This window comes from Pristiophorus japonicus, chromosome 17 (genome assembly GCF_044704955.1).
Source record: "Pristiophorus japonicus isolate sPriJap1 chromosome 17, sPriJap1.hap1, whole genome shotgun sequence".
NCBI classification, from domain to species: Eukaryota; Metazoa; Chordata; class Chondrichthyes; family Pristiophoridae; genus Pristiophorus; species Pristiophorus japonicus.
This window is the reverse complement of record NC_091993.1, coordinates 110506823-110521040: the sequence shown is the minus strand read 5'-3', so window position 1 is coordinate 110521040 and position 14218 is coordinate 110506823. Positions and strand designations below refer to the sequence as shown.

Genomic DNA, 14218 nt, shown 5'->3' with positions numbered 1-14218 from the left:
ACAGTGCAAACCATCAAGCAAGGCTTGAAGAGGGTAACTGAAGGCTTACTGCAGACTCGCCTATCCCGAGTCCTGCTTAGTTACCGCACTCGCTCACTGGGACCCCACCTGCTGAACTGCTCATGAAGAGCGCACTTAAGACAAGGCTTTCGTTAGTTCACCCTGATCTACATGAACAGATAGAGAACAGGCGGCTTCAACAAAGTGCATACCATGCTAGTGCAAATGTGTCACGCGAGATTTGAATCAATGATCTTGTATTTGTATTGAATTATGGACAAGGTCCCAAGTGGCTTCCCGGCACTGTCATGGCCAAAGAGTGGAGTAGGGTGTTTCAGGTCAAACTTTCAAATGGACTCATTCACCGGAAATACTTGGACCAAATCAAACTCAGATTCATGGACTATCCTGAGCAACCCACCTTGGATCCTATCTTTTTTGATCCCCCAACATACACCAGTGGCAACCGGCACCACGGTTGACCACGAAGCAGAACCCATCATCCACAGCATCCCAGCAGGGCGCAACACATCAGGCAGCCCAGCAAGACCAATTGCACAGCAGCCCAGCGAGGGCCCAACAATTGATTCAACAATACCAGCTTTCACACCAAGGTGATCAACCAGGGCAAGAAGGGCCCCAGATCGACTCACATTTTAAATAGTTACACGATTGACTTTGTTGGGTAATGTTGTTATATATGTAAACTTGTATTTACTCTGTACAGCCACCAGAGGGCTCATCCCCTGGAGTCCCAAGGGATCCCATAATCCCTTGGGAGCACAGGTATTTAAGGAGGCCTCACAGGTTGGAGAGACACTCTGGAGACCGACAATAAAAGACTAAGATCACACTTTACTTTGAGCTCAGTGTTCAGTCTGATTCTTTCTCCATACATAACACACTCCAAGGTCCCTTTGTTCCTCTACACTTCTCAGTGTCCTTCCATTTAATGTGTATTCCCTTTCCTTGTTAGCCCTCCCCAAATGCATTACCTCACATTTCTCCAGATTGAATTCCATTTGCCACTGTTCTGCCCACCAGCTCGTTGATTTAATCTTCCTGCAATCTACAGATTTATCCTATCCCTCAGAATTTTTTCCAATAATCTTCGCACCACCGAGGTTAGACTGACTAGCTTGTAATTACTGAATCTATCCCTTTCTCCCTTTTTAAACAAAGGTACGATGTTAGCAGTACTCCAGTCCTCCAGCACCACACCTGTAGCCAGAGAGGATTGGAAAATGATGGTCAGAGACTCTGCTATTTCCTCTTTTGCTTCTCTTAACAGTCTGGGATCCATTTTATCCAGACCTGGGGATTTATCCACTTTCAAAGCTGCTGAATGCCTTACTACTTCCTCTCTCACTATGTTTATTTCATCGAATATTTCACACTCCTCCTCCCTGATTGCAATGTCTGCATCGCCCCTCTCTTTTGTTATTTGTTTATAAACATACACGCCTCTGCAATGTGCCTTGGGACATATCTCTACATCAAAAGCTTTACATAATTAAATGATTACATATAATAACATTAAAATCTACAATACAGAAATAGGCCATTCAGCCCAACCGGTCCATGCCGGCATTTATGTTCTGACACGAGCCTCCTCCCACCCCTCTTCTTCATTATCAACCACATAGCCATCAGTATATTCCTTTCTCCCTCATGTGCTGATCTAGCCTCCCCTTAAATACATCTATGTTATTTGCCTCAACTACACCTTGGGGTAGCAAGTTCCACATTCTATCACTCTTTGGGTAAAAAAGTTTGTTCTGAATTCTCTATTGGCATCTACCTTATATTTATGGTCCCTAGTTTTGGTCTCCCGCACATGTGGAAACATTTTCTTTACATCTACCCTATCGAACCGCTTCATAATTTTAAAGACCTCTATTAGGTCACCCCTCAGCCTTCTCACTTCTAGAAGCGAGCGCCCCAGTTTATTTAGCCTTTCGTTATACGTTCTGACACCTTCCTTGTGATCTTTCTGACACTGTGTATTTGATCATATTGTAAGAATATAACACGAGTGTGCCAGAACTGAGGCAGTCATGCCAATTTAGCAAAACATTGGCACAGCACATAACACAAGATCTCAATCTTGTCAAGTAAATTAAAAAAATATTGTTTAAATATTCATCAAGTACCAGGAACTAGCTGGAAGACTCAAGGATCTAAATAAAAAATATGGAAACATTGTGTGATTTTTCTGATGCCAGAAGGATAGGGATTTAACACATGAGGAGGGGCTGCATATTTACTCGGTTAATTATTCTGAAAAAAAGCATCTTTTGGCAGCATTTCACAGCAAGACCCAGGCAGTCTTGTGAGACTGAAGTAGAATAGTTGGCACATTTGCAGGGAAGGTGATATTGTGTGCTCATGCACCACTTTCTAAACTGGGCCCTAAGTCATTACCTTCAGTTACTGCACTGAATTCATAATATTATGGCCTTAATAATACTCGGGACTGCATTGATGCAAGAATACTTAAATTTCATTAAAAAAAAAAATCTATGTTCACTGCTTCAACCTGTTTATTTCAAATAGGTTAGAATAACTGGAAAGGAATTTTATATGATCACATTAGGCATTTAATATTTACATAGTGTAATTTCAAGGCCAATATCATTAATGATGGAAAAGATTTAGATATTCATAATAGCTAGACAATGTCCAATGGCATTGCACCTGAGGAGTCAAAATCTTCAGGTGACGCCCTTGTTTTTGTATACTTTGATGTTAACTTGTTATTTTTAGTTATATAACACAACTTATGATAATTTAGGAAGCAAAGCAATAGAGTTGGATGGAACATAAGACTTTCTCTGAAGGCTGAGGAGCTGGGTAACAAATAGGTGTTACAGTGCCATCACTGGTGGGAGGGTATAATTACACCATGTGATATTTGCAGACAGTTTCTGCTGTAAAGGTGGACTAAGCAAGTGATAATGGAAACCATTGACTCAAAAGTGTGAGTGTCAACAGAGAGTAAGGTTTTGCAGACAGGACTTGTGTGTAAATGCAAGATTTTAAATGTACAGGTGTCAGCCTTAGCTCAGTGATAACACTCTGACCTCTGTTAGAAAGTCGTGGGTTCAAGCCCCACTCCAAAGACTTGAGCACATAATCTAGGCTGACACAAGTGCTGTACTGTACTTTAGGATGATCGGTTAAACGGAGGCCAATTTTCCCTTTTTGGTTGATATAAAAGATCCCACGGCTATTCGAAGAGCAGCAGGGAAGTTCTTCTTCTGTATGTGCCAATATTTATCTCTCAAACAACATTAACCAACATCACTAAAACAGATTATCTGCTCATTTATCTCATTGTTGTTTATGGGATCTTACTGTGTACAAATTGGTTGCCGTTTTTCTCTGCATTACAACAGTGAGTATACTTCAAAAGTAGTTCATTGACTGCAAAGCACCTTGGGACATCTTGAGGTCATGAATGACACTATATAAATGCAAGTTCTGTTCCATTTTAAAGGCATCAAAGAAATAAAAGCTATACTTTTCCTACTAGATTAGAAAACTCATCAACCTCTTGCAACCTGATGTTCATCTGATCCTTTGATTCTGGCCTCCTGTGTATTTCCTGCTAATGTCGCCTTAATTATTGATGGTAGAACCTTCAGCCATCTTGACTTTGCTCAATGGAACGCCTGCCCTAAACCTCTCAACTTTTCACAGCCTTCTCAAAACCCAACTTTGGACTCAGCTTTAGGTCATTTTCCTAACTCTTCCAAAACGCTTAGATTCCATTCCTTTCTTACTCAATGAAATGCCTTGGGGTCTTTTCTATGTTTAAAAGCACTATATAAATGCAAGCTCTTGTTGCTAGGTTATGTTTGTGATTTTGGCAATTTAAAAAAATATTTCCAACCATTGTCTAATATTCAACTACTTGAAATGTTCATACATTTCTCTTTATGAGGTAAACTACAAAGAAAAACAAAAAATTGGAAGGAGCAAATATATTGTAGTAAAATACAAGTGCATGCATTGAGTTACATAAGAACATAAGAAATAGGAGCAGGAGTAGGCCATTTGAACTTTACAAATTCACTTACACCTGAGTGCACCAACCCTAACTTTTTCTGCTGTGTTTAGTGGGTAACTAGTGAGTAAGTACAGCAACTGCATGCCCTTACATGGATTTAATGCAGAGTCTATCAGCGAGGCACCAGTACTGTGGCAAAGCAGGGTAACGTGGACAGCAACGTCTGGATTTCTGGGCCTAACAGTTTATTCGGAATGATAGAGCCAGAATGGTCACGCCTTCTCTCACTAGAGTAAAAAAAAGGCTAATGTTTCCACAAAGCTGAATGACTCCCTCCCAGAGGGCTATATCCCACAGATACTTCTGCAACTTCCTATTTAGCTCACTGAAGATTATCTTTGCTTCCAAGGTTATGAGATTCAAGTTAAGTTGGTTGTTAAAATGAATGCTTGAAAATAATCATTTATTGTTTTTCCTAACAAGAGAGCTAATTGAAGACACTCTTGGCAGTTGGAGGATGGCAGAAAGGTAATCTCGAGCACAGGTCCAGGCAGTTTCTCCCCTCAGATCAGCAAATCAGCTTTTACAGTATGACCAGGAAGATCAGTAATTACCAGATCTCAAGGGCCATCAACTTGTGATTTTCTTCTGGTGGAGACTGGTTTGGTCGTTGCTTTTGTGTTCCCTACTGCTTCCTGTTCCAATTAGAGGAGATTTGATAGAGATGTTCAATATCATGAGGGGTCTGGACAGAGTAGATAGCGAGAAACGTTTGCCAGTGGCGGAAGGGTCGAGAACCAGAGGACACAGATTTAAGGTGCCTGGCAGAAGAACCAAAGGCAACACGAGGAAAACCTTTTTCACGCAGCGAGTGGTTAGGATCTGGAATTCACTGCCTGAAAGGGTGGTGGAGGCAGACTCAATCGTGGCTTTCAAAAGGGAATTGGATACATACCTGAAGGAAAAAAACTTGCAGAGCTACAGGGAAAGGGCGGGGTAGTGGGACTAGCTGGGGTGCTCTTGCAGAGAGCGGGCACGGGCTCGACGGGCCGAATGGCCTTCTTCTGTGCTGTAAACATTCTATGATTAGACAGCAGCACAAGAAAGCAAAGGGAGGGAGAGACCTGAATTTGAAATTTAGTGTGTGGGCCTGTATCACACAGATGCAGTCGAAGACAGTTTTTGAGCACCATAATTTAACAGGCTTTCCCTGTAAATTAATATATAAATGCAGAATCGATATGTGGAATTGAAATGTATTTCCTCATAATCTCTAAAATCGCTAATTTTACAAAATGTTAATATAATTTACATTGCATTTATATTCAGAGTGGATTTCATATATTTGGTAATTTTAAAAAGGAACTCCAGGTAAGTTAAATAGGTCACGAGGTCAAACTGACTTTTAAATGTTTGGATCGGTATTAACTGTTCTGATTTTCTGCACATCAACACATCGTGCTAACTAACTGCAAACACTCTTCATATATTCTGTAATAAGCCAGTGTTTGTTAATGCACACAACAGTTTTTCAGAATCTGATGGGCTCAAAATTAAATTTAGGCGCGATCATTTGTTTTGGGCGCTAAAGCCTCGAACATAGCAGACAGGAAGCTCCTTTAGAGCTGGAAGTGCACCACAAGCTATATTGCATCAGGCTGCTCCACTGCAGAACTATTTAGAGAAATACATAAGTTACGTAAATAAGGGTCCTCCGATTGTTGGTAGAATTTTGCTTTGGTCCACACCTGACTCGCCACGTGGTAAACTTGCCCAATAACTTGTGGCCCTAACAAGCAGGAAGGAGCCCTCACCAGCATTATTTAAAGGGATCGTGGAGTACTTTAAGTTCGTTGCTGGTTTGCCATTTCAGGCTGCTGCTTAACTTCAGGGTGTTTGTAGCCTGCCATCTGTCTCTGGAAAGTTACGTTTAACCACCAGTTTTGATTTTTGCCGGTGTTGCACTGTTTTAGGCTGCCTTATGGATGGGTTTGACTACAGGGATGGTCTGGTGGGGCTGCCTTTAGGGCTGGAGGATGAGGGGGAGCAGCAAGAAAGACAGCAGAGAGCAGGAGAAACTGGTGCTTGCAAGGACGCGTGATGCTGCGTCATCAGGAAGGCTAGCCTTCTCTCCGTATATCCACGTCTTCAGCACTGGAAATCAAAGAGGAAAAAGGGTAGCTTTTAGTGTAAAGTGGGAGCAACAACAACTTGTATTTATATAGTGTCTTTAACATAGTGAACCATCCCAAGGCACTTCATGGGAGTATTAAAAGACAAAATATTTGACAACGAGCCACATAAGGAGAAATTAGGCAGGTGACCAAAAGCTTGGTCAAAGAGATAGGTTTTAAGGAGCGTCTTGAAGGAGGAAAGAGAGGTAGAGAGGCGGAGAGGTTTAGGCAGGGAATTCCAGAAATTAGGGCCTAGGCAACAGAAGGCACAGCCACCAATGGTTGAGCGATTAGAATCAGGGATCCTCAAAAGGGCAGAATCAGAGTAGTGCAGACATCTCGGGGGGATTGTGGAGCTGGAGGAGTTTACAAATAGGAAGGGGGTGAGGCCATGGAGGGATTTGAAAACAAGGATGAGAATTTTGAAATCGAGACATTGCTTAATACGGTGGAGGAGGATTTCCTGGAGTGCATAAGGGATGGTTTTCTAGACCAATATGTCGAGGAACCAACTAGGGGGGAGGCCATCTTAGACTGGGTGTTGTGTAATGAGAGAGGATTAATTAGCAATCTCATTGTGCGAGGCCCCTTGGGGAAGAGTGACCATAATATGGTGGAATTCTGCATTAGGATGGAGAATGAAACAGTTAATTCAGAGACCATGGTCCAGAACTTAAAGAAGGGTAACTTTGAAGGTATGAGGCGTGAATTGGCTAAGATAGATTGGCGAATGATACTTAAGGGGTTGACTGTGGATGGGCAATGGCAGACATTTAGAGACCGCATGGATGAATTACAACAATTGTACATTCCTGTCTGGCGTAAAAATAAAAAAGGGAAGGTGGCTCAACCGTGGTTATCTAGGGAAATCAGGGATAATATTAAAGCCAAGGAAGTGGCATACAAATTGGCCAGAAATAGCAGCGAACCTGGGGACTGGGAGAAATTTAGAACTCAGCAGAGGAGGTCAAAGGGTTTGATTAGGGCAGGGAAAATGGAGTATGAGAAGAAGCTTGCAGGGAACATTAAGGCGGATTGCAAAAGTTTCTATAGGTATGTAAAGAGAAAAAGGTTAGTAAAGACAAACGTAGGTCCCCTGCAGTCAGAATCAGGGGAAGTCATAACGGGGAACAAAGAAATGGCAGACCAATTGAACAAGTACTTTGGTTCGGTATTCACTAAGGAGGACACAAACAACCTTCCGGATAGAGGGTCTAGTAAGGAGGAGGAACTGAGGGAAATCTTTATTAGTCGGGAAATTGTGTTGGGGAAATTGATGGGATTGAAGGCCGATAAATCCCCAGGGCCTGATGGACTGCATCCCAGAGTACTTAAGGAGGTGGCCTTGGAAATAGCGGATGCATTGACAGTCATTTTCCAACATTCCATTGACTCTGGATCAGTTCCTATCGAGTGGAGGGTAGCCAATGTAACCCCACTTTTTAAAAAAGGAGGGAGAGAGAAAGCAGGGAATTATAGACCGGTCAGCCTGACCTCAGTAGTGGGTAAAATGATGGAATCAATTATTAAGGATGTCATAGCAGCGCATTTGGAAAATGGTGACATGATAGGTCCAAGTCAGCATGGATTTGTGAAAGGGAAATCATGCTTGACAAATCTTCTGGAATTTTTTGAGGATGTTTCCAGTAAAGTGGACAAAGGAGAACCAGTTGATGTGGTATATTTGGACTTTCAGAAGGCTTTCGACAAGGTCCCACACAGGAGATTAATGTGCAAAGTTAGAGCACATGGGATTGGGGGTAGTGTGCTGACGTGGATTGAGAACTGGTTGTCAGACAGGAAGCAAAGAGTAGGAGTAAATGGGTACTTTTCAGAATGGCAGGCAGTGACTAGTGGGGTACCGCAAGGTTCTGTGCTGGGGCCCCAGCTGTTTACATTGTACATTAATGATTTAGACGAGGGGATTAAATGTAGTATCTCCAAATTTGCAGATGACACTAAGTTGGGTGGCAGTGTGAGCTGCGAGGAGGATGCTATGAGGTTGCAGAGTGACTTGGATAGGTTAGGTGAGTGGGCAAATGCGTGGCAGATGAAGTATAATGTGGATAAATGTGAGGTTATCCACTTTGGTGGTAAAAACAGAGAGACAGACTATTATCTGAATGGTGACAGATTAGGAAAAGGGGAGGTGCAACGAGACCTGGGTGTCATGGTACATCAGTCACTGAAGGTTGGCATGCAGGTACAGCAGGCGGTTAAGAAAGCAAATGGCATGTTGGCCTTCATAGCGAGGGGATTTGAGTACAGGGGCAGGGAGGTGTTGCTACAGTTGTACAGGGCATTGGTGAGGCCACACCTGGAGTATTGTATACAGTTTTGGTCTCCTAACTTGAGGAAGGACATTCTTGCTATTGAGGGAGTGCAGCGAAAATTTACCAGACTGATTCCCGGGATGGTGGGACTGACCTATCAAGAAAGACTGGATCAACTGGGCTTGTATTCACTGGAGTTCAGAAGAGTGAGAGGGGACCTCATAGAAACATTTAAAATTCTGACGGGTTTGGACAGGTTGGATGCAGGAAGAATGTTCCCAATGTTGGGGAAGTCCAGAACCAGGGGTCACAGTCTAAGGATAAGGGGTAAGCCATTTAGGACCGAGATGAGGAGAAACTTCTTCACCCAGAGAGTGGTGAACCTGTGGAATTCTCTACCACAGAAAGTAGTTGAGGCCAATTCACTAAATATATTCAAAAGGGAGTTAGATGAAGTCCTTACTACTCGGGGGATCAAGGGGTATGGCGAGAAAGCAAGAATGGGGTACTGAAGTTTCATGTTCAGCCATGAACTCATTGAATGGCGGTGCAGGCTAGAAGGGCTGAATGGCCTGCTCCTGCACCTATTTTCTATGTTTCTATGTTAACCGGAAGCCAATGTAGGTCAGCGAGCACAGGGGTAATGGGTGAGCAGGACTTGGTGCACTTGAAGCAGAGAGACAGAAGTGGCTCATAAAAGCATCTGCAGTCTCTTCAGGGTGTAGGGTGAGATGTAATAAGGAAATAAGTGGATATGGTGTGAAGGCACCCAGATTGTCATCCAAATCTAATCCAGCCAATTACCACCTATCAGCAGCAAAATGATGGAAGATGCATAATAGTTTCATCAAGTGACATCTATTCACCAATAACCTGCTCATCGATGCTCAGTGTGGGTTCTGCTTGAACCACTCAGCTCCAGAGTCTTCATCATGCATGGGCGCAAGACCGGAATGCTAGAGAAGGTAGCATTCGACTGGGACCCCCCTCAGAACTAAGGCCAAAAGGGGTCAAAGGAGAAAACCCTCTAGTGGCTAGAATCATATTGTATTGTCAGATGCCAGTCATCACAGCCCCACAACATCACTGCAAGAGTCCCATAGAGAAATGTCCTTAGTGCAATCATCTTCAGATGCTTTGTCAATGAACATCGCTTCATCATAAGAACATTAGAAATAGGAGCAGGTGTAGGCCATTCAGGCACCTTGAGCCGGCTCTGCCAGTCAATATGATCTACCTCAATCCCCACCTTCCCGCACTATCCCCATATCCTGATTCCCTTAGAATCCAGAAATCTATCAATATTTGGTTGGAATATAAACAACAACAGAGCATCAACAGCTCTCCAGGGTATAGAATTCCAAAGATTCACAACCCTTTGAGTGAAGGCATTTCTCTTCATCCCAGTCCCAAATGGCCAACCCTTTATTCTGAGACTGTGACCCCTCGATCTGGACTCCCCAGCCAGGGGAAACATCCTCCTTGCATCTACCCTGTCAATTCCCTTAAGAATTTTCAATGTGATCACCTCTCATTCTTCTAAACTCGAGAGAATATAAGCCTAGTCTACTCAATATCTCCTCATAGGACAATCCCAGGAAGCAGGCTGGTGAACCTTTGTTGCACTCCCTTTAAGACAAGCATATCCTTCCTTAGGTAAAGAGACCAAAACTGTACACAGAACTCCAGGTGTGGCCTCTTCTACTCTAATCTCTTTGTAATAAAGACTAACAAACCATTTGCTTTCCTAATTGCTTGCTGTATCTGCATGTCAACTTTCAGTGATTCGTGTACAAGGACACCCAGGTCCCTCTGAATACCATTATTTTCCCAGTATCTCACCAGTTAAAAAATATTCTGCTTTTCCATTTTTCTGACCAAAGTAGATAACTTCACATTGCTCCACGTTTGGGCTTGGGCTGACAAGTGGCAGGTAACATTCATATTATATAAATGTCGGTAATTACTATCTCCAACAAGAAAAAGCCCAACCTTCATTAGCTGCCACCATTCCAATTGCAGATTTAAGAACATTTGGACTGAGAACTGTCGTATTCCAAAATAACTCTCAACATTTTCTTTAAAATGCCCAACATTAGTGCATCTACTTCTTAAAGATGTGTGTTTTTTTTAATAAAATATGCAATGGATTTTGAAAGAGTTCTCATTGATTCACATGCAATTTTGTTTTAAGATAGATGTTATGATAAATACTAATTAAAATGTTTTAAGAAAGCTGGAACCAGATGAAACAATATGAAAACTCAGGGCAGTGTCCTGGGCCCAACCACCTTCAGCTGCTTCATCAATGACCTTCCCTCCATCATATGGTCAGAAGTGCGGATGTTCACTAATGACTGCACAGTGTTCAGTTCCATTCGCAACTCTTCCTATAAGGCAGTCCATACCCGCATGCAACAAGACCTGGATGACATTCAAGCTTCAACAGGAACTCCCAAACTCACAACCTCTACCACCTAGAAGGACAAGGGCAGCAGGCACGTGGGAACACCACCACCTCCACATTCCCCTCCAAGTTGCACACCATCCTGACTTGGAAATATGTCACCATTCTTCATCGTCGCCGGGTCAAAATCCTGGAACTCCCTCCCTATCAGCACTGTGGGAGTACCTTCACCACACGGACTGCAGCGGTTCAAAAAGGTGGCTCACCACCACCTTCTGAAGGGCAATTAGGGATAGGCAATAAATGCTGGCCTTGCCAGCGATGCCCACATCCCATGAACGAATAAAAAAAAACATTTCATTATTTCTCCCGATCCTTTCAGGTTCACCAGCATGGTTGCGGACGTGAAGAATCGTGCAACATTCATCCATTCTACGATTCAATTCCTTAGGAAGCATAACTTTGATGGTTTAAGTTTAGACTGGAAGTATCCAGGTTCTAGAAAAAGCCCACCTGCAGATAAAAAGAGGTACACAAGTTTGGTTATGGTGAGTAAAACTGCCTTCAAATTTTTTCTGCCTTTCTCTCCTTGAAGTACTGACTGTTCCCAGAGCATAAGGGAACTGCAATCACAGGGGGTGGAAACTCGGAACTGCAATCACAGAGGGTGGAAACTCGGAACTGCAATCACAGGGGGTGGAAACTCGGAACTGCAATCACAGGGGGTGGAAACTCGGAACTGCAATCACAGGGGGTGGAAACTCGGAACTGCAATCACAGAGGGTGGAAACTCGGAACTGCAATCACAGAGGGTGGAAACTCGGAACTGCAATCACAGGGGGTGGAAACTCGGAACTGCAATCACAGGGGGTGGAAACTCGGTCGCACCTCTGAAGCAGCGTTAGTCCAGGCGGAGCGGTAAATTTTGCACCGGGAAATGGTTTGCGTCTCCAGCCGCAAAATTCACCAGCCGTGTCATGAGTGTGGGGCGGAGCACTAAGGGAGTCGTTCCACATCTCTTTTAGGGCGCGAGGCTGGCTGAGTAACTGAAAATCCCAAGATAAACAGACGGCCCTAAGAGAGGCTTCCATGAGAAAAAAAAATTCTGAACAAAAAAAACATCCAAAACATTCCCAATACTTTCCTGATGCCACACCCACCTATGAATCACAAAAATAAACAAATAAGAGACAATCACACTTACCTCAGGTGGACATTCCTTTCCTCACTGCAGCCGCTACAGCTGGAACCGCCAGCTTTCACAGGCGGTCCCACTAGGGGGCGCTGTGGGTCGGGTGAGTTTCAAATATGGAGCAGGGGTGTTGCACACCGGCTCGCCTCTCCCGGGCGGTACTGCTCCACGCCCCCACAAACCCAGCACTGAATGTCCCGGCCCAGAAATGCTCTCCGCCGCCATTATCACCCCACCTGGGCGAAAACAGAGGCGGCAACAGACCGAAAATCCAGTCCAAAGGACCTTTTCTAATTGGCCGTCTTCATATGGGAATAGCCAATAAATGTCAACAGGTTATTCAATCCTGAGAAGCATCACATCCCAGCATGGTTCAGCCCTCACCCAGCATCCACACACACACACACGCCCAAACTTTACAGGTGGCATCCTGTCAGGGAAGGAACCTTAGCTGTCTTTCTTTCATTTCCCTTGTTCAGGGTAGCAGAAGCCAATATTAGCACCCACTCAGCTGCCATGTTAAGGTCAACTAACTCAACACAGGCCACAAATCAAACCTGGGAGCCTGCATTCTCTGTGACTCACAACAATCACAGCAGTTTTTTTTATCCATTAAGCCAGCAAGGATCCTAGTTTTTAATTTTATAACATGAATCATATATTATTAGCAAAGGAAAAGCAAACATAGATACAGCACTCTATTCAAATTCATTTTCAATCTCAAGTGCTCTAAACTCTGTTCAATAGGATTATTTTGTCCAAGGCCACTTGCATGTCATTTTACATAAATGCACAGCTGTACAATGACCTGATTGGTGATGCCATGACTATCATGCTGTCCTTCTGATGCGAGAATTTAACTCATCATCTAGAGATGTTATCCGATACAGCTGATCCTAGGTAGAAGAATTTGTGTACAACTTCTCACATGGTGTTGTTGGTGCAGTCAACACATGCTGTGCAATGATCATGGTCTTCGTTAGACTAGTGGTTAGTCCGAATTCATCACAAGCTGGTGAAAGTTATTGCAAAGTTGTTTAAGGTCTACTTCACTGTGTGTAATGAGCACTGCATCTTCAGCGATAATAAGTTCTCTTCTCAACAGATGTTTGATTTTACTATTTGCTCTTAGGCAGACAATATTAGAGATTTCCATCTGATGTTTATAGAAACATAGAAACATAGAAATTTACAACGCAGAAGGAGGCCATTTCAGCCCATCGTGTCCACGCCGGCCGACAAAGAGCCGCACAGCCCTTGGTCAGCAGCCCTAAAGGTTACATATAAACCTATGAACAATGACGGAAAGGCAAAGAGCACCCAGCCCAACCAGTCCGCCTTGCACAACTGCGACACCCCTTATACTGAAAACATTCTATACTCCACCCCAACCAAAGCCATGTGATCTCCTGGGAGAGGCAAAAACCAGATAAAAACCCAGGCCAATTTAGGGAGAAAAAATCTGGGAAATTTCCTCTCCAACTCATCCAGGCGATCGAAACTAGTCCAGGAGATCACCCTGGCCTATTCTCTTCCCTGTAGTACTTACCATTATATCTGCACCGTCCAACAAAAGGTCATCTAGTCTAATCCCAATTACCAGCTCTAGGTCTGTAACCCTGCAGGTTACGGCACTTTCAGTGCCCATCCAACCATCTCTTAAAAGTGGTGAGGGTTTCTGCATCCACCACTCTTCCAGGCAGTGAGTTCCAGATCCCCACAACCCTCTGCATAAAGAAGCCCCCCTCAAATCCCCTGTAAACCTTCCACCAACCACCTTAAAACTATGCCCCCTCATAGTAGACCCCTCCACCAATGGAAATAGGCCCTTACTATGCACTATGTCCAGGCCCCTCAATATTTTGTACATCTCAATTAGGTCTCCTCTCAACCTCCTCTGTTCCAATGAGAACAAACCCAGCCTATCCAATCTGTCCTCATAACTAAGATTCTCCATTCCAGGCAGCATCCCAGTAAATCTCCTCGACACCCTCTCTAGTGCAAGCACGTTTTTCTTATAATATGGCGACCAGAACTGCACGCAGTATTCCAGTTTTGGCCTAACCAAAGTATTATACAATTTAAGCATAACCTCCCTGCTCTTATATTCTATGCCTCGGCCAATAAAGGCAAGCATTCCGTATGCCTTCTTAACCACCT

General features: G+C 43.6%; 1 pseudogene; it reads left to right on the top strand.

The window, feature by feature from the left end:
* LOC139228027 (acidic mammalian chitinase-like) overlaps positions 1–14218 on the top strand; it is a 50101-nt pseudogene that overhangs the window by 7674 nt on the left and 28209 nt on the right.